We start from the raw sequence: 20297 nt of genomic DNA, 5'->3' as shown, positions 1-20297 counted from the left end.
ATGCCCAAAGCTACACTAGCACTCACCTGTGTCGATATTTTACATACTCCCTGTGAAGATCTTTTATGGCTAAGCATCTTGGAAATGCTTCCTGTTCTCTGTTACAACAAATGTAAATCTTTCTTGTATTCAAATACATTCTAAACAAAAGTGAAATAAGCTCTTAAATAAGCTCTTTAAAAGTGAGCTCCCTTTTCTTTTTGCTTTTACAGCCTTCTGCTCATTATGTAGTTTGTGTTGTACTGTACATTTCAGGCTTTTTTTTTTGTTTCTTACTAGTAAAAGAGTAATCCTGGCTCCCTGTTCTTCACCAGTTACTGTTACCTTGTCTTCCATCTTTGAAGCTTCATCAATGCCATTAGGCAACAAGACTGACCATGTATTTAAAGTGCAGGGATAATCTAATTAAATATTCCAATTCTTCAAATTATTTCTGTGGTACTGTTTGAGATCCACGGATTTTGAAAAAAAAGTCAGAGTGGAGCATAAATTCTTGAGTTTGAAAACCTGTTCTGCTGAGTCAATGCATGTGTTTCCCCTGGTAGTCATCAACTGGAAGGGAGAGATGCTACTCTAAATTGTTTCTAGTGCATTATCACTCCACACCAGATTCTTTACTAAGGCACATCAGTTTAACTTCAATGACCTATGTCAGTTTACACCTGAAGAGGATCTTGCCTAGTGAAATCAAATACAATATTTCTCATTGGTTTTCTATAAGCTCTAGACAGGTACAAAATGCAGAGTGATTTCATCTCCCCAATTTTTTATTCATCTTATGGGATAAGGAAGAGAGTGCTCGCTTCTTTGTTCCCTTGATAGAAAGGGCAGCTCTTTCCAGAGGTCAGAGGCTGCCCATTTCCTGATACATATGAATGGCTGAAAGGAAGGGGACTGTGCTCAATCTGTGCTCCTTTTTCTTTGCAGTACCTCTCTCCTGGGAAGCACACTGCTGTCACTCAGACTGACCAAAACACAGTGAATGGCAATGAACAAACTTTCAGCAGCTGGCAAAAACACTGTAAGTGGAAAGGAGCTATATTTGAACAACCTTTCTCTTGAAATAAAATCCAGTGTAAGAGTAAGCAATAAAAGCAAAATAAACAAAAAACTCCCAGACCATTGGACCCCATTTTCCTTTTATTATTTTCCTCTCCTTTCTCTCAGTTCCTCTGTGCAGCACTTTGAAGTGATAAAATACCTTCGTAAAATGACCCTCATCTCAGCCTTCCTGCAGTCTTACCAACCACATGCCCTACTATCAGCTACTCTCCTAGTTCAATGACTGGAGTTTGCAACTTGGTCCCTGCGATATGCATTTCCTGAGCTGCCTCACAGCTCTTCCCATACCTTAGAAAAAATGCCAAGCCCAAATGAAGAGACTGCACAAAGAAGGCTCAGCCCTGGAGCCGTGGAAGAAGACATAGTATACAGATTTCTTTTGTACAAATACAGGTGAGAAGGTGCTTAAGAGAGCTAAGTGCTTAAGACCCCAAGATTAAGAAGTGCTGGAAGGTGGCAGGAGAGAGAACATTCAGAGAGCAGGAGGTCAAAAGGTCAGCTCTTAAGCTGAAGTTGCAGCTTGCAAATAGGTAACAAAGGCTTTGTGGTTTAGATATTCCCAGCACTTACCCAAATCTTTGAGATCCATGGTATCTTCTGAGGTTCACTCACATTGTAGACACAGGGTGTAATCTTCAAGTGATTGGGTCTGCAAATAACCAACCTTCTCAAACTGTCAGGACTTCTAGCAGAATTTGCTGAGGCAGGATTGTAAGATAAATACTGTTGTGACACTCAGCACTTTAGAAAAGGGTTTAGAAAAATAATTGTGTTTTTTCATGTTTTACAGATACAGAAGCACAGAGAGACCACATGAAAATTTTTTAGTCAGCTTTTCCTTCAAATGTGGACAAACATTCCAGATCTATAATTGCAAGTGTACCCTGATATTCAAAATGGAGACAAAGGAGTGATGATGACATTGTTCATCTGATCAAAGTGTCTACTGCTGCACTCAGTCAACTACAAATATACACTTAAAATGGCCTAAAGAAACATGTCATTCTTTTTCTTATCCACAGAGGATGCATTTGCCTTCCACTTTCTTTGGTTATTATGCCACTTACAGCATCTTGGTACCCTAGTTAGATGTCTTCTGGCTCATGTAGAGAGCAAACCCCATGTGAATACACAGGTATACATTCCTGTAACACTGGTACCTTCTGATGTTGCTGCCTAAAATATTCATCCAAGCCAATGCTTCCACCAAAAGTTGTGTGTGTGGTTGAAAACAAATAAATCCCTGAATTCAAAATACGTTTGTAAAAAGTCTTTTCCTTCCTGTTCTCATCAAGACAGAGCCCATGTAAATTGGGCTATTTTGATCTTAAACAGCAAAGAATCTTATCAGGAGTTAATTTAAGAGCACAGACAACAGAATTTTGCTTAAGGCAAAACCACTGATTGTACAGACCTGAAACACAGCAGAGACTACTACCGGGTACAGCTCTGTAATGGAGCAGGGGGAAGAACACCTCTTACAGCAGTCCTAAAAACATGTAGCCCTTTCTTCACCAAACATTTCTATGGGTCCTGCCTCTTCTCACAGACACTGAGACCATCCAGATATTTTTTAAAGGGGGGTTAGATTTCCCTATTCAGAGAACAGGAAGATTTCCCATTCATCTATTACTGTATAAATACCTGGTTTATTTGTGGCTGAACCTTCAAAATATTACAAATAATTTGAAGGAAAATTACACTGGATGCTTAAGGCTCAGTGAAATTAATACTTTTTATTTTTACACGTCCCAAGCTAGAATGCCTGCTTTACTGTCCAGCTTTGTGTTTGGCTATTTGTTGAATAGACGCCTTCAAAAATTTTTTCCACTCTCCAGCCACATATATAAATTCTACTAAAAATTATGTTCACATTAAAGCTATTATTAAATTGTGTAATATTTTATTATTGCATATAAAGTATAATCAAATTTTCTATCCCAGGGCACATCACAGATTGCACAGGGACCCAAATCTCAGTGTCTATGTACTGTCACAATATGTCTTACCATGAATAAGACAGGCTGTATTCTGATACAAGATACTTCAGCGTAAACAGTGTGACAGATGAATTATATATTTGAACTGGTGCAAATTACATCATTTCCTTTATAAGTTAGAAATCAGTTTCCACTTGGGAAATTTTTGGTGGAAAGGACCCACAAGCTGATCTCTTAGCACTTAGTATCAGTACAGTGTAGGGATTTGCTACCCACATAAACAGTGCAGTATTTAACCCAGCGGGATTGTTTGGATAGCAGAGGAAGCCTAGCAGCCAAAGATGGAGTGTGGAAGCCTTTTCCAACAACTGTAAAAATGCTCACATTTAAGGAATGCCATCACCCTAGCTTGCTCCCTAGTAGAGCAATCCTACTGACTTGTACGGGAAAGGAGAGAAAAACAAATTGAGAAGCTTTCAATACTCAAGAGCTTCTGGGAAATGCAAACTGAGTCTGTTCTGCCTATCAAAATAATTTGTTGTTAAAGCATATAATTAGATGAGACTAAATGCACATGCATCTGTGTCCTGCTTTAAAAGACATTGCCCGAGTGTTTTATTCTAAGCACTAAATACAAATATATTGATTCCATATAGCACAAAGAGGTTACTGCTGGGGATAAAGGAAAGGATGGAGTGTGTGAAGGGAAGCCTTCTGGGTAGTAAAAGTGAGGGCTCAGGTGCTGCTTCCCCTCAATCTCTGGGAGACTGGACCAGGGGAAAAAAACCTTTCCTAGCCAAACACACTGAGGCCAGCCAGCTAACCTCTGAGCTGGAGGGGCCAATCTCATTATAAAGGTTCAGCAGAAGCTCATGTGTGCATTACTCGTAATTCCTAACACCAGGCTGTGGATAGATGTGTGAAGGTAGTTTTTTGATAAATACAAAAAATTCAGAAACAGCAGGAATTCATAGAGGGATAAGAATGACTGAAAGATCGTCATGTCAGATGGGTTATCATTTCAATATTCCCAGTGCTATTATTTTAAGATAAACACCTATGGGAATAACTGACTCATATGTTTGCATTAGGAGACCAAAGGAATATTTTTAGAATGTGATCTCTCTTTCAGGCTAACAGAAAGCATATTTTATTATTTCAGCTTCTCAATCTCAAAGAATTCCTTGGAAAAAACAGCAGGTTTTCAAAGATCTTATTCGATCGTGGTTTTTTAATTAAATCCCCTCAACCTAGAAGGAGGAAAAGCACTCTTAAGATGAAATGTAAATAAAGAATGCAACAGACTGTACACAGGGTCAAACTGAGACGAGATCGTAAGACAAGGAAAGAACAAAAATCTCCTTCCTCAGAGAAATACACCCAAAACCAACTTCTTTGAAGTCAAATGAAATGTTCTCATCAACTTCATTAGGTTTTGGACTAGATCCTAGTGTTATATTTATGCATGTTAGTGAGCACGTGCTATGCTGGGTATTCAAGTAGCAAAGAGGAAAACCCTTCTTGTAACATGTTTATCATTTGAGCCCAGTTATAATCTTATACAGTAAAAGCACTGGAGGAAAATTCTCCAGAGACTTCTTGGAGGTTGTTATATCCTGAAAACAGGACCTTTCTCAGCTGTACGCTAACAAGAAACTGCATCATACCGTTATTTATTCTGGCTGTATTTCAGTCCTTGAATGTACTTTCACTGTGCTGCCAATCAATAGGTATGTGAAGCATGGAGAAACAAAACTGTACCGATCGTTAACAGTAATTAACAAATCTAACAGTCCCTAGATTGTGGGCCAACTGGGCTGGCAAAACTTGCCTTGCATACAGCACAGGACGGGATCAAGAGACAGTGTGGATTTAATGCGTTCATCTTCTGAAAATGGTTTCAGCTCACTACAACAGGCCATTGTAAAAATACTCATACCTTTTAGATAATAAGGATAACAATGAAATAAAAATAAATTTTTTAACCATGTTATTTGTATCCATGTGGGAAAAAAAAATTTGCATTTTTTTGTAAGTAGGCTGTGACCCATGTTTACATAGCTCCAAGATCTGTCTCCACATGAACATGGCAGTGAGTCAAGGTAAATTGCAAGTGACACACTGGAGGCACCTCTGTGTTTTGATATATTATTTATAACCGTCTTACACTTGCTGTTTCTTACTCCTACTAAGTTCTCACAGTAAAGTGATCTCAGAAGTATCCTCCAGACATAAAAAGATAAACAAATTAAAATATATTGATTTCTTAAGAGTTTTGGGATTCGGGGGAGTATTTAAAAAATCTTCGTTTAGAAATCTCTGTCAGAGGTAGTAGCAAAGTTACACATAGCATAAGGTAACGTTTTACATTCCTCCTTACACCTCAGTTTAGGAGTTAGATCATCATCAGGACTTTTCTACTTTCTCTATTAATTTATAAATAAAATCAATGCTTGCTGAAGAAAGCTAGGTATTGTCTTACTCTTGCATGAACATGTTATTAAGCTTAAATTTTTTATTCTGACGTTTAAACTGGTGCAAGTAGGGAACTTACTGTTCACTTATTCACTGTTAAGGCTCACCAAAGCTATAGGTTGCTGCAATTTTCTTTGACTGAATACTTCATTGTCTCTAGTATGGGATTTATACCTTTGAAAATTACAGTCTATATAACTATACTCAATCAGAAATACATAATGTACTCCATGTACCAAAACTCAAATTTAAAGCAGAGATTTTCCCCAAAACAAGAGAGAAAATATATATACAATTTATACAAAGGAACTGAAGTATTTCATACTGGTTTAATTGTCTTGCAGAGTTGAAATAGGTATGTATTTTCTTACAGTCTAAATTTGCTAGAAGTACTTTTTTCACTGGTGCTCAGTCTTGGCTATTGAATTGACAAATCTTACGGTTTTATAAATAGCGAGCTGATAAAAGACACAGTTCACATATTAAACATCTGAAATTCTATCTAATCAGGGGCAGGGGGTGTCCTGATATTGCTAGCTTGAACAGATGGATTATATTAAGTTTAAAAAAAAAGAAATAACAGTGAAACAATTTTTCAGATTTATTCATTTGATAACAAGTTCATTGGTGGAGGGCTCTAAGTGAAGGTAAACCTTTTCATTCATTATGAGGCTAATTTTTTTTTCTTTTAACTGGTATATTTAATGGAAGTCCTGTCATCCCTTGTTTCTTCACTCCTCCTCCCCCCACTATACACTAGGAAGTTGTAGACTGCGATGAGGTCACCCCTCAGCCTCCTCTTCTCCAAGCTGAACAAACCAAGTGACCTCAGCCGCTCCTCTTAAGTCTTGCCCTCGAGGCCTTTCACCATCTTGGTTGCCCTCCTCTGGACACACTCTAATAGTTTGATGCCCTTCTCAAATTGAGGCGCCCAAAACTGCACACAGTACTCGAGGTGGGGCTGCACCAGTGCGGTGTAGAGTGGGACAATCACTTCCCTCCACCGGCTAGCTATGCTGTGCTTGATGAACCCCAGGACACAGTTGGCCCTTTTGGCTACCAGGGCACACTGTTGACTCATATTCAACTTGCCATCAACCCAAACCCCCAGATCTCTTTCCACAGGGCTGCTGTCCAGCCTCTCATCCCCCAGTTTGTATGTGTAACTAGGATTACCCTCTCCCAGGTGGAGAATCCAGCACTTGCTCTTGTTAAATTTCATACGGTTCGTGATTGCATATCTCTCTAATCTATCCAGATCTCTCTGTAAGGCCTCTCTACCCTTTAGGGAGTCCACAGCTCCTCCTAGTTTAGTATCATTGGCAAAATTACTTAATGTACATTCGACTCCTGCGTCCAGATCATTTATAAAAACATTAAAGAGCACTGGCCCTAAAATTGAGCCCTGGGGAACCCCACTGGTGACTGGCTGCCAGCCTGATATAACCCCATCTACTATAACCCTCTGAGCCCGACCCGTCAGCCAATTGTTCAATGTATTATGGACTTGTCTAGCTGTGTGCTGGACAGTTTATCCAGAAGGATACTGTGAGAGACAGTATCAAAAGCTTTGCTAAAATCCAAACCCACCAACTCTACTGGCTTCCCTTGGTCAGCTAGATGGGTGACCTTGTCATAAAAGGAAATTAAGCTGGTTAAGCAGGACTTTCCCCTTGTGAACCCATGCTGGCTATGACCAATGACTGTGTTGTCTCTCAAGTGTTTTTCAATAACTCCCAGAATAACCTTCTCCATAATTTTACCAGGCACTGAAGTGAGACTGACAGGCCTGTAATTACCATGGTCTTCCTTCTTACCCTTCTTGAAAACTGGGACAACTTTTGCCAGCTTCCAGTCGACTGGGACCTGTCCAGACTACCAAGACCGTTGAAAAATAATGGAGAGAGGTACCGCGATGACATTGGCCAGCTCTTTCAGTACCCTGGGATGAATCCAACTGGGCCGCATAGATTTATGCACATCCGGCTGGAGCAGCAAGTCTCAAAGAAGTTCAGGGTTGTCTCGGAGTTTATCATCCCTCCAGTCACGGTCTTTCAACACAGGGCTCCAGGGGTCCCAGGGCCCATCATCAATGTTGAAGACAGAGGCAAAGAAGGCATTAAACTTCTCAGATTTTTCTATGTCTTTATTTGTGAGATGACCGACCTCGTCAAGCAATGGACCAATATTATCTCTAATTCTCCTTTTGCTATAGGATACTGCTTCAGAAGCCTCGTTGGGTAAGGACTGCCCATCATTTTCACACAAAACCCATGGATGACATTTGAGAAACCCAACACCTCTCTCATATTGAGTGCTACATGAGGTCCAGATCATGCAGGACAACGTAATTTATAGGAAAAAAAGGCTAGAGCCCCAGCTCCATTGAGGTCAATGTCAAAACTCCAATTGATTTCCAAGGGCCAGATTTTCAACCTTGGAGTTTAAAAAGGCCAGAGAGAATTATAGAGATGCATTAAGACAAGAAAGGATTAAGGCATGACTACAGATTTCACAAAAGTAAAAGTACTTTCACAGAGTAAAGCCAAGTAAAAATCCTAGCAATATTCTCAGCCATAAACAGATTTAGAAATAAAGGAGGGAAAAGAAAGTTCATGGCTGGTCCGGTTACCACCAAGATTGCCAAGACCTCTGTTGGGAAGAGTGCTAAGAGTTACAGATGCTTGCTAAAAATGAGCACCACTGCAACTAAGTAGGTTTCAGAAGCACAATGTGTAAGTGATTTTGAGGAAAAAAGCTTATTCCACTCATATTGTAGCCCTGAGATAAGGCATACATTGTCTGACTCCATCTATTTTTCTCACTTCAATATTTTCCAGCAGTTTCCAGAATGTTTCACACTGCCATCTCAAGTGATTTGGTACAAAGAACTAATTTTCTCTCTGATCTATCATCTGCAAATAATTATTTTAGTTAATCACATTCAACATAGGTTGTGCAAACTTTTTTTGTTTACCTGCTTCATGACTGCTATTTTGCTTTATGATCAGATGCACTTTGCCTCTTGAACTGTAATTTTCATCATGAGTTCCCATGTCCTAATCAAACTCTTTTGCTCTAAGCTTTAGCTTTGCTCATCAGAGAGCCAGTTTATTCATGCCGTTCCATGTGATAATTTAATACCAATACAGATATTTGATCCTGTATGGATGTGAAATGGTTCTTCACGATTTCTGTACTCCTTAGCAGGCTTGGTACAGCTCAGTTCATCTCTATGATTTCTGACAGTTCTTTTAAACAGATTTTAAATTCTCCTGGGAGGAGTTCTCCTGCAATCTCTCTTCTCTGGCAAGTGTCTTCTGCCAAACAAGATCTCCGTTCTGAGGTTGGTGCCACATCATTAGACCTGCTCATTGCAGAAGGGTTGGACTAGATGACCTTTAAAGGTCCCTTCCAACACAAACTATTCTATGATTCTATGATTCTGTGATCACATATCTGGATCACAGGATGGCACTGGTAGACACAGAACAAAACAGAGAGCCATTGGTTTTGTTCAGTGGCACACTTAAGACTATTGAAATCCAAGACTAGGATCCCAAGACTTTGTTCCCACTACAGTCATTGCTGCAAAAAATGTTCATTCAGCCGTGCCCAAGTTCTCTTTAAATGAGTGTATCTGAGTGCTGCAATTAATTTCTCCATGAAACACTTGATTCTGACTTGGCTTTTTTCTGGTTCGCACCTGAAAATTGGTCTGCTCACAGTAAGCTCACTGGTTAGTCTAAAGCTTGCTCAGAGACTTCAGCATCTTTGACGACCTTTGTAGCTACACAATACGGTCTAACCAACACCCAAATAACAATATAAGGTATCATACTTTTATATACTCTTTATTACTTGCATGTTTTCTAATGATTCCTCCTACATCTTCTCAGCATGCAAATTACACCAGCGTAGATCCCCTTCCGTGTAGGCTTGCTGAGTCAAATTCAGAAGCAGATATGTTTGTACTGTTAGTGAGACAATAAAGGATCATGAGTTTCTAATGGTCCATTAGAGTTTACACATGTGGGATGAGGGACAAGTTTAAATTAGATTATGATATTCCTATTATACTTCCATATACTAAACTCTGTAGTTTGTCTCATCATTTATCTTCATTTTTATTCTTGAAGAAAAGCCTTCTGTCAGCTCTTGTGGCACTCCTTCACAGTAACACTTTGGAATAGCTCTTCTCTTCCCAGTCTTCCACACCTTTATGTTATTAATGTGCTTCCTATATTAAAGCTTATATATGAGGTCCCATATTTCACACAATTTCTTTGTAATAAATATAATTTTTTCTTATGGCTTTAAACCAGAAAAATGCTGTGCTTCTTTTTTAATGAAGTTTTGGCTCTGTTACAGTGGAAGTTCCCTTAGAATAAATTATTCCAGCTACGAACAGCTTGAAAGTATATTCTGCTTATAAGTGTTCAATTTCTCTGGTGAGACAAAATCCAGCACATTAGATGACATATAATCTTTACAAATGGAAAGCAAGAAGCTAATTAAGGAGTAAAACTCTGCTGGTTTTCTTTGCTGGCATTTAAAAGTGGAATATTAATCAAGTATTAACCATGTCATGGAGGAGCCAGACTAAATAGTCCTTGCTGAAAAAAGAAATACGCTCTTATGTTAGTGATATCAAACCTTTAAGATCTCATGATTCCTGCAACAAACTACTTTCTCCCTTACAGATATCAGAATCTGATTTACCAAGGGGCTGTTATGAGATATTTTATTCTAGTGCCTATCCTCGCTCCTGTGCCTAGTACAGGAAAGATGTTATCCTCTGTATATCTCTTACTGTTAGTATTTTTAAAGAGAATGCTTCCTTGCAGTTTATGCAGTTTAGCTACCTTTTCTGGGAGACAACTGTAAAGATACATGTTTTCTTGCAGGTTAGCATGACTGCTTGCAATGATGTTCCATCACTGTACTTAAGGAAAAACATCTGTTGATGGTTGACACGGGCTACATGTCTGTCTTCCTGTAGGACTTACTTGCAGTATCAACATAGGCTGTGTCAACATGTGTCTTTTGTGATTTGTTGTCTCTCTACCCAGTAACATCTCTTTAATTGTCATCTGTCTTTGCCAATTGCTTTGAACCTGTAGTAGAAAGCTGCAGGATTTTGAAAATCACATTGCTCGCCAGTCATTCCAGGACTTCACAGCTGTTTGATTTCTTAAGCTAGAAGAAGCACTCTGGTAACAACCCCTGCAATTCTCCAGCATGCCTGGAGCTCTGGAGATACCATAGTGAGCCACAGAAGCCTGGTTGAGAAGCTCTAAATCACCCACTGTCCCTGCATAAGGGAAAAGAACTGTGACACTCTAGGAAAGGATGCATGACCAGGTCCAGCTATCTGTCAAGCCAATTTTCAGGATGGCCAAATTCTGGGTTTTCATGCAAGTTAATAGGGGTATATAAAGGGTTCCCTTAAAAAGCAGGAATAGGTTTATGGGTTCTTCCATTTGAGGCCACTGCAGAGTTTTGTTGGCAAAGGATGACTTTGCCCACAGGACTTTGTGCTTATTTTTGATAAAAAAGGGAAAGCCAGGAAGGACTCTGATACAGAAACTAAAATAAATGATAAGAAAATCAAAGATAGCTTTGTCATCTTTAGAGAAAGCAGGAGCTCAGAGACGTTAATTTCAATGACAAGTTATTTACAGCATAAATCCTGTGTTGAGACTGTTCGTTTTCCCCCTTTTAATTTTAAATCTCTTATTTTCAATATATTTTAAAAAAGCCCTGAAAGTGTAACAGAAGATGAGACAAAGCAGACACATTATGCTAAGTATACACTATGCAGATGTTAAAAGCCATCTTCTGCCTTCAATGACTTAGCATCCAAGTTTCTGAGTTGACCAACCCAGCCACTGAAGAAAGCAAAGATCACTATGCACTCCTGCTATTAGCAATATATAGCTAATAAGGTACTCTTCCACACAATTTTCTGCCCATTTTAGGTGAAATCCATATACAGGTAATCCTCCTTATTATGGAAGATAAAATTTATAATCAAACAAAACATTTATTTAGATATATTCAGTTAGTATGTTTACAGGGAAACCCAGCTCTGTTAGTATGTAGGTCTGCTTCAGGCTGCAAGTGCCTCTGGAATCTCCTCGTAGAAGAAGGAACAGGTCTGTGTTAGATAAAATAAAATGGAATTTCCGAGTACAAGATCACAGCCTCCTCCACAAAAGCATACAAAAGTTACTTCCTTACAGTGAGACTAAACTCACTGATCTAAAGCTGAGCATGAGACTACACCAGGATTTTCAGAAGTGTGGAGCCTATATCCCAAATAAGATTAGGAAATAGCAGTCGGGTTTAGGATTTTGCTATACTAAGAACTTTTGAACCAGCCTTTTGTAAACTTCCTCTCCCATAACATTTGCTCTTGCTCCCTCCAACATGTAAGCCTCTCAGCCATTCAGAAAACACTAAGTGCAATGAGATTTCTGTAACACATACCACATGTGTCTTTTTCTGCTTAGTTTTAAGCCCTGAATGATTTCCAGCATCATCCTCTGTTTGAACTTTTAACCTTCTAGAAGAATGACTTTTGTTCAGGTGATTAAACACAAGTTTTAAGAACTTTACTGACACATTCATTCCCGTGTCCAAAACTTTAGTTGAAGATTAAAGACATTTGATGTGCTCAACACGCCAGATTTCAAATGTCCAGTGTGCTGTTTTGATTAATTCATTATTCCCAGAGAATTGACTAAGAAAAAAAGTTTCTGGGTGTAAAGTCTCATCAGCACCTCTAGATTTCTTTTAGGGCAAGCATTTCAATCTCCTTTTATTTTCTGCTATTTTTGTATGTGCTCACTGAACACGTGAAAAGCATCACTGAAACCATTCAGAAAGCTAAATACATGTATACTTGTTAAGGGGATCAAAAAGCTGTAATCACCAGATATCTCTGATGCATTTTAATTTTCTTCTGCATTGTGCTGCTGTCTTGCTTTCATTATGTTTCCTGTCTATCACATCTTTGTGTCATATCTTCTGCTTCTTGCAAGAACATCAGTTCATCTTAATTTGTCATTTGTATTCATTTTGTGGTAATCAATGCCTGTTTTGAAAAGCTTTCTCTTTACTGAGGCATATTTTCACATTTGATATACCATTCTTTTACCTTTTACACCTGTTCTATTTATCATTGTATTGTTTCCCCTGTTATCTGCAACACGTCATGTTTTATGCCTGTTCAGATGACAGTTTCAAATTTACTAATAGATCTGTCCTCCTACCAAATGTGGTTGAACAGTCACAACAAATTGGCAGCAAAACTTTGTGGTTTACTAAAAAAGCTTTAGGTCACTGTCAATCCAATGGTCTGTATTGAAAAGAGTAATAAAGCACAAGACAAAGGCGCAAAGTGCAAGTCTTTTTTTTGCATTTTGAAGTTTCCTTGGTGGTGGTTTTAAATGATAATGAAACTTCAAACCCAGGATGGTCTTCACTGGTAGAACAGTCACAGCTAGCATATGATTAAGGCTTTTTTTTTATTTTTAATAGCAGTAGCTGTAATTTTCTGTAACACATCTAGAAAAATGCTTTTTCTTTTACCTGGAAATATCATAGAATCATAGAATCATAGAATCATTGAGGTTGGAAAAGACCTCTAAGATCATTGAGTCCAACCGTCAACCCAACACCACCATGCCCACTAAACCATGTCCCTAAGTGCCTCATCTACTCGTCTTTTCAATACCTCCAGGGATGGGGACTCCACCACTTCCCTGGGCAGCCTGTTCCAATGTTTCACCACTCTTTCAGTAAAGAAATTTTTCCTCACATCCAATCTAAACCTCCCCTGGCACAACTTGAGGCCATTTCCTCTCGTCCTATCGCTAGTTACTTGGGAGAAGAGACCAACACCCACCTCGCTACAACCTCCTTTCAGGGAGTTGTAGAGAGCGATGAGGTCTCCCCTCAGCCTCCTTTTCTCCAGGCTAAACAACCCCAGTTCCCTCAGCCGCTCCTCATAAGACTTGTTCTCCAGACCCCTCACCAGCCTCGTTGGCCTTCTCTGGACACGCTCCAGCACCTCAACATCCTTCTTGTAATGAGGGGCCCAAAACTGAACACAGTATTCGAGGTGCGGCCTCACCAGTGCCGAGTACAGGGGCACGATCACTTCCCTACTCCTGCTGGCCACACTATTTCTGATACAGGCCAGGATGCCATTGGCCTTCTTGGCTGCCTGGGCACACTGCTGGCTCATGTTCAGCCGGCTGTCGACCAGTACCCCCAGGTCCTTTTCTGCCGGGCAGCTTTCCAGCCACTCTTCCCCAAGCCTGTAGCGCTGCATGGGGTTGTTGTGGCCGAAGTGCAGGACCTGGCACTTGGCCTTGTTGAACCTCATACAATTGGCCTGGGCCCATCGATCCAGCCTGTCCAGGTCCCTCTGCAGAGCCTTCCTACCCTCGAGCAGATCAACACTCCCGCCCAACTTGGTGTCGTCTGCAAACTTACTGAGGGTGCACTCAATCCCCTCATCCAGATCATCAATAAAGATATTGAACAAGACCGGCCCCAGTACTGAGCCCTGGGGAACACCGCTCGTGACCGGCCGCCAACTGGATGTAACTCCATTCACCACAACTCTCTGGGCCCGGCCGTCCAGCCAGTTTTTGACCCAGCGCAGAGTCCACCTGTCTAAGCCGTGAGCCGCCAGCTTCTCTAGGAGAATGCTGTGGGAGACGGTGTCAAAGGCCTTGCTGAAGTCCAGGTAGACCACATGCACAGCCTTTCCCTCATCTGCTAGGCGGGTCACCTGGTCATAGAAGGAGATCAGGTTGGTCAAGCAGGACCTGCCTCTCATGAACCCGTGCTGGCTGGGCCTGATCCCCTGGTTGTCCCGCTCATGCCTTGTGAGCGCCCTCAAGATGAACCGCTCCATAATCTTCCCCGGCACCGAGGTCAGGCTGACAGGCCTGTAGTTCCCTGGATCCTCCTTCCGGCCCTTCTTGTGGATGGGCATCACATTGGCAAGCCTCCAGTCGTCCGGGACCTCCCCCGTTAACCAGGACTGCTGATAAATGATGGAGAGCGGCTTGGCGAGCACCTCCGCCAGCTCCCTCAGCACTCTCGGGTGGATCCCATCTGGCCCCATAGACTTGTGAGCATCCAGGTGGCATAGCAGGTCATTGACTGCTTCCTCTTGGATTACAGGGGGTTCATCCTGCTCGCCATCCCTGTCTTCCAGCTCAGGGGGGTGAGTACCCTGAGGATAACTGATCTGCCTGTTAAAGACTGAGGCAAAGAAGGCATTGAGTACCTCAGCCTTTTCCTCATCCTCGGTGACAATGTTCCCCCCTGCATCCAATAAAGGATGGAGATTTTCCTTGGCTCTCTTCTTGTCATTAATATATTTGAAAAAGCTTTTTTTGTTGTCTTTAACAACAGCGGCCAGATTGCGTTCTAGCTGGGCTTTTGCCTTTCTCATTTCTTCTCTGCACGACCTAACGAGATCCCTGTACACTTCTTGAGTTGCCTGCCCCTTCTTCCACAAGCGGTAAACTCTCCTTTTTTTCCTGAGTCCCAGCAAGAGCTCCCCGTTCAGCCAGGCCGGTCGTCTTCCCCGCCCATTCTTCTTACGGTGTACAGGGACAGCCTGCTCCTGCGCCTTTAAGACTTCCTTCTTGAAGAACGTCCAGCCTTCCTGGACCCCTTTGCCCTTCAGGACCGTCTCCCAAGGGACTCTCTCAACCAACATCCTGAACAGGCCAAAGTCCGCCCTCTGGAAGTCCATGGTTGCGGTTTTGCTGGTCCCCCTCCTTACTTCACCAAGAAGCGAGAATTCTACCATTTCATGGTCGCTAAGCCCAAGACGGCCTCCGACCACCACATCTCCCACCAGTCCTTTTCTGTTAGTAAACAGCAGGTCGAGCGAGGCACCTCCCCTGGTAGGCTCACTTACCAGCTGTGTCAGGAAGTTGTCTTCCACACACTCCAGGAACCTCCTAGACTGCTTCCTCTCTGCCGTGTTGTATTTCCAGCAGACATCCGGGAAGTTGAAGTCCCCCACGAGAACAAGGGCCAGCGATTGAGAGACTTCTGCCAGCCGCTTGTAGAACGCTTCATCCGCCCCTTCATCCTGGTTGGGTGGTCTATAACAGACTCCCAGCAGGATATCTGCCTTGGTGGCCTTCCCCCTCATCCTTACCCATAAACACTCAACCGTACCATCATCACAATCGTTGAGCTCTAGACAATCGAAACACTCCCTAACATACAGGGCCACCCCACCGCCTCTCCTTCCTCGCCTGTCCCTTCTGAAGAGTTTGTAGCCATCCATTGCAGCACGCCAGTCATGAGAGTCACCCCACCATGTTTCTGTGATGGCGACTAAGTCATATCTCTCCCACTGCACAATGGCTTCCAGCTCCTCCTGCTTGCCGCCCATGCTGCGTGCATTGGTGTAGATGCACTTGAGCTGGGCTATCGATTTCGCCCCCGGCATCGGCACGCCACCCCTAGGCTCATCTCTAGTGAGCCTGGTTTTATCCCCTTCCCCCTTTGAACCTAGTTTAAAGCCCTCTCAATGAGCCCTGCCAATTCATGAGCCATGATCCTTTTTCCCCTGTGAGACAGTTGAACTCCGTCTGTCACCAGCAGGCCCGGTGCCGTGTAAACCTCCCCATGACCAAAAAAACCAAAATTCTTCTGATGGCACCAGCCCCTGAGCCACGTGTTGATCAGGTGTGTTTTCCTGCTCCTTTCAGTATCCTTCCCTGCCACTGTAGGGTATGAATGAAAACTTTTGTTCCTTCTCCCAGTGATTTGCAAGTTGTGAGGAAGTCTATGTGTAATGAAGGACAGCTCCCTTGAAAGTCTCTGCATCTCAATTTCAAGAATCCAAAAGATACAGGGAGCATTTTTAATAGCTGCCAAGGGACAGAGACCCTCAGGCCATTGCACAGTACTGCAACTGCAGTAGTGAAACCAGCTAAATAGTTCCCTTCTCCTCAGTCCAAGCTGTTCTTGCTCCCTGCTGCAACGTCATCTCCTCCAGACTGCTGACATTTTACAAGACCATATTGTGAACCAGATCAGTGAATTGATCCAGGTTAAATATGATCCTTTTCTCTTCAGAGGCCCAGGCAAGGTACGGGGCAAAAGGCAGAGAAAATAAAGGGGAATGGGGGAAAAATGGAGGGAAACAAGGCTTCCCTAAGCTGGTCTTATTGCTCAAAGTCCCAAACTCATGGAATGGCTGCCTTAGTCTCTCCAAAAAATCTTCTATGTGGTTATGCCACATAGAGAAGAAATTAGCCAGTGGGCTTTTCCACAATCTTATTTTTATGGCTTGTTTTAAAATCAAATTCTTCACATCAGTGCACGCAAACCCCCTTGTGTACAATGATTGGGAATCTCTGTGAGACTCATTAACTGTCTGGGAGTGGTTGAAGTTATTTGCAAATTGCTCGGGCCCAAAACTAACCACATAAGCATATGTTTAAAGCCCTACAAGAGCGCTAGTGAACTGAAATTTTCAAAATATACAGTAACACAACTGCATGTGTAAGAATACAACTAAGCCTTAAATCCAGACTGGTCAAACAAAATTTTCTCTGTGATAATCTTCCAAAAATTTGGAGAGGACATCCAGTTACGAGTACCAATTTAATCTAATGATCCTTTTTTGCACAAGGATTATTCCTCTCTTTCTTCTTCCATGTCTACAGAGTAACTCAGGTCCAGTGCACACAGCAAGTTCAAGACAGCATAACCCAGTGGGACTGGGATAAATGCAAAGTGGGACTTCTGAGATGCTTAGCCTTTGAAATAACGCTTAAGGTATGTAGAAGGTGTTTCATTTAAATACAGTTAACATGCTAGGGACCTTAAGTCTACTGCAAGACTTGACAGGTCTGCAAGTGAGTGAAAGTGCTATTTCAAGTTTTCTAGGTTTACATATATAATACAAGGGAAACATGTAATGTGAAGAGTGTAATATGGAGCAGTCCCACATTATATAATTTATTTAATTCTCAGTAAAGGTCCTCTTAAAAGCACCTGGCAGTGCCTCAAAAGGACAGCCCAAAAAATTGCTATGAGGACTGACAACTGTTTGGGGAACCTGTTACAAGACAGACCTAAATCATCCAGCAATCTTCTTCAGTGTTGTGTAATGTTGATGCCCTGGCAGGCAATCTGGGGACACGAAGTTACAAAACGTAACAGGGCAGAGCAGGATGTCAAGTGTTATGGATTAAGTGCTGTATGGGAGAAAGTAGCCCAAGTTTCAGCTCCAGCAGCTTCTTGCACTTTAGATCCCAAAATAACACTGAATTGAAGAGGAATAATTTCAGAGCTAGAGGCACCAAAGGGTATGTCACCAGCCTGTGCTAGAGACAGTTATAGGAAGAAAAGAGTTTGTGGTCTCTGAGGCATGACCTGATACTCAGAAGGATGCCCTCAGCTTCTACTTGACACAAAGCAGGAATAGGCATATTTATTGATAGCCATTAGCTATTGGTCCAATAGCAAGCACTAGCTCTAATCTGAACTTAAGCTCCAAGACAAACATGTGCCTTTACTCAAAGAAAATATTCCACAGCCTCTATAAAGTTGATCACAACTTCAGTGACTTTTTCTACACAGGAACAGGCTTAAGTATTATGGTTTCAGTTCTGAAAAACACCTCCTGCGCAGTTGTTGCTTTAGAAATAATCTGTACATCATCAGCCACCTCCATTCCCGTGTTAAATGACAAATAGCTTATCTAAAAATCAGAGCAGAGGAAAATCTTTGGATTGCAAATAGTTACAAGAAATGTGCCCCAGTAAGTGTGATGAGTGGCTAAAAGACAAATCGAAGTCATATGAATTCAAATAAATCACACACAACCAAAAAGATAGTAACAAGCAAGCAAATCAATCCATCCAGCTCTCAGCTCCTGACCATCCCACTGCCACACTGAATCCTCAACCCACAAGCAGGCATCCCAGCAGCCCCTGAGATGGGAATTCAGGAAAGCCAGCTGGCTGAGCTACCTACATCAATCAAGAGGAAACTACTACATTAGAGGTAGTATATTGCAAGAATACTAATCACCAAAATGCTTACTAAACAGTTACTAAATTAATAAATATTTCAAAAAATATTTCCAGTGTACAAGCAAGAAACTAAAATACATAAATTTTCATAACATTTGCACACAGAAAAATACATGGATTCTTCTCTTTCTGTCTTCCACACCTACCTGGCCCAAACCATGCCCATTTCAGGCTATCCTGAGCACAGAAGCTGGATTATTCATCTCGTTTCTCTACTATTGAATTCAAACTGCATTGAAAAATTCTGAAAGTCTTGGAATCAAGTTAGAATCTACTTACGGTCAGGATATGGTGCAGTTGGTACACTAGAGGGAAGGGATGCCATCCAGGGGGACCTTCACAGGCTTCAGGAGTGGGCCCATGCAAAACTCATGAAGTTCAACAAGGACAAGTACAAGGTCCTGCACCTGGGTTGGGGCAATCCCCAATATCAGTAGAGACTGGGGAAAGAATGCATTGAGAGCAGCCCTGCAGAGAAGGGGATATTGATGGACAAAATTTGGACATGAGCTGGCAATGTGCGCTTGCAGCCCAGAAAGCCAATCATATCCTGGGCTGCATCAAAAGAAGAGAGGCCAGCAGGTCGAGGGAGGGGATTCTCCCCCTCTACTCTGCTCTCATGAGACCACATCTGGAGTACTGCGTCCAGCTTTGGGGTTACCAGCACAAGACATGGCCCTGTTAGAACGGGTCCAGAGGAGGGCCACGAAAATGGTCAGAGGGCTGGAACCCCTCTCCTGTGAAGAAAGGCTGAGAGAGTTTGGTATAAAGTACTTTTCTCTAGCTACCCACCTGGCATAGATTTGAATTACTCTGAAAAGCTGGAGTCTAAATCACTGGTTTGTTCTGAGAGGGGAAAAAAGCCTTACTCATTAATGGAATGATGCAGGGATGTTCTCCATTTCTGTCCTTATTTCTTCTGTTATTGTTTAATATTTCATGGTTTTATAGATTGAAGAACTACACAAGACCTTTATGATCTTGTAATCAGATCTCCAGCATCTGGTTCATGCATTTTCACCCAGAGATTCATCTGTCAGAATCTGTGTTCCAAACCCCAGGCAAACCTCAGAAAAAGCCTTTACCCTGAGGAACTTAAGATAGGTCAAGAACAGAAACACAGAAGGGGTCAGTGAAGGGGAGAGAAATGCAGTCCAGAGTCATGCATTTTTCTCTGCATGTATTTCCTCTTTCTTTCTTTCCCCCCCCCCACCCCGGATGCTTACTGAAACACTACCTCTTCTGTTCCTTGGTCCTTGATAACAGCTGCCAATAAATGTGCTGAGGTGAGCTGATTGGAGCTGTGTTTGTGTCTATATGTATGTTTGTAGCTGCATTATCTTCTCTATGCTGGTTTCAATGTTATCACCTAGGGAAGGTATAGTTTAGTGGGAGCAGTGTTTCTGGAAGCAATGCAGCCTGACTGAAAGGAAATGCCCTATTTCTTACATACTTATTTGGGAAAGCTGCAAGTAAAAGTGTAGTATGTGTTGACTTTTTTGGTTTGCTGCTGCTCCTGTTGCTTGTTCTTTTGGCATTGGGGCAGAAATACAGGTTGCTCTTTGAACTGGACAAGAAATGTGTGTAATCCTATATGGCTGACTGTACAGATTCTGCAAAACCTCTATGCTTAGGTCCATCCAAGGCTTCACATCATTGCCAAAAAAAAGAAATGCTGAGTTGAATACTTTCCTTTAAATGGGGGGAAAAAAGTACTCTACTTTGA

The sequence above is a fragment of the Aptenodytes patagonicus genome, chromosome 4 (genome assembly GCF_965638725.1).
Source record: "Aptenodytes patagonicus chromosome 4, bAptPat1.pri.cur, whole genome shotgun sequence".
NCBI classification, from domain to species: domain Eukaryota; kingdom Metazoa; phylum Chordata; class Aves; order Sphenisciformes; family Spheniscidae; genus Aptenodytes; species Aptenodytes patagonicus.
Note: the sequence above shows the minus strand (reverse complement) of the source record.